Here is a 1,789-nt window from a genome sequence, read left to right as displayed (position 1 = left end):
CCCCATCACCCACTGCTGCTGCACTGCCGGCGCTGCCTCCTTGGCCCTTACAGCTGCTGCGGCTTTTTCTGAAAGGACATCCAGTCTATCTGGAAGACATCCAGTCTATCTGGTCTAACTAGCATATTACCCTTGTATTAGTATAGATAAAAATCAAGCAAGCACAATTTCTAACCAAACAGGGACTTTTAAACATTTCTCCTTTCATTGCTGCATATGAGAGGCCTGTTTCCTAGGAAGGACTCAGATGCTTGAAGTGTCTCACTTAAAAATCTATAGGCAATAGTCTGTTAACGCCTGTGCTTCACGGATTTCCCAAGGTTTCCCATTGCTGCCGATATATATCCTCTCATTTAATCCACACAGCAACCTGAAGAAAGGTGTTGCTAGTTTTACATATGAAGTACCTGAGGCTCAGAATTCTGACTCAAATTTTTCTGACTGCAAAGCCCATTCTCTCCTTGCGTCATATACACAGCGTTCCAAATAACTTGTATTATGTGGCCGAGGACACAAGTCCCCACATTCAAAACACAAGCCTCCCCCGCCCCCATTTCACTAGCTTTGTTATGTTGGGTACACTCCTTAAACGCTCTATGCCCCAGTTTCTTTGTAAAATAGGGTATAATACTATCTACCTCATTTTCGTGGTAGGTTGGCGAGGATTCAATGAGTTAATGAAGTGTTTAGAACGGTGTTTGACAGAGTGGGCATGCTGTATGGTTTAATCAAACCAAACCAAAACAAACCAAACCAAGGTTTGCAGATTTGGGGGCTAGAAATAGTCTCACTCCTGTTCCAAAGCCTTCCTCTGTGAGACATTTCTAGGATGGTAAAGTCACTTGGAAAATGAGTTGTATTATCCAAATGCTCTTCGCACTTCTTTTCAGCAAACGTTTAGAGCATTAAACAGTTACAGGTTATGAGTTTGGTTATTTGGACACTGCATCCAGGATAGAATAATTCAGATGCATCTACTAAGAGACCATTCGTTGTTTATGCCAGGAGAGAGCGGGAGCTTGAAAGGTTGGAGCCAATGGGTCTCTAAAGAATGAAGGTTGCAAACTGGGGAGACCCGGTAAATGGAGACTGAGTAGGCAAAACAAGCCATGCCCTGCTTGGCTCCGGGATGGTTATATGAGTGGGTCCCCTGAGAGTCCCAGGTTGGTCATTGCCCTGCTTTTAGAGTAGGAGAGACAAGGCTTTGGGTTGGTGGAGAAAAGCTTTCGAGTTGGAAGGGAATTAAATGCTGGCCCACATAAAAGAGCTTTTGTTTTCCTTTAAATTTTTAAAAATTAAATCTATTGAGATAGCACTGGTTCATAAAATTATACAGGTTTCAGGTGTACAGTGCTATAATAAACTCTCTGATATTGCATTGTGTGTTTACCACCCAGAGTCAAATCTTCTGTCACCATATATTTGACCTCCTTTATTTGCCCTTTATTACCTCCCTCCACCCCCTTTCTCTCTGCAGTCACCGTACTGCTGCCTGTCTGTGGGTTTTTGTTTGTCTGAGTCCTTTTGATACAACTCTGAAGTCTCTCCTAGATTCCCTGCTTCCTGGTACAGAGGCTCATCTGGTAGGTTCCTTGCCTTAGAACTGGAATTGGCCATTTCTTCAAGGAGCTCTGGTTCCTGTAGCAGGAGGTAGAATCTCAAGACCACAGCCTAGGTCCCAGGAAGCTATTTTATCTTCGGAATTAACAAGAATGCTAAGTTATTCAGTTACAACTTACATAAGTAATACATAGGCTCTGATAGTTGCTGACTCCATAGATTTTCAGAA

The sequence above is a fragment of the Myotis lucifugus genome, unplaced genomic scaffold, assembly GCF_000147115.1.
Source record: "Myotis lucifugus unplaced genomic scaffold, Myoluc2.0 scaffold_144, whole genome shotgun sequence".
Classification (NCBI taxonomy): domain Eukaryota; kingdom Metazoa; phylum Chordata; class Mammalia; order Chiroptera; family Vespertilionidae; genus Myotis; species Myotis lucifugus.
The sequence above is the reverse complement of the archived record's forward strand: the minus strand, read 5'-3'. Positions refer to the sequence as shown.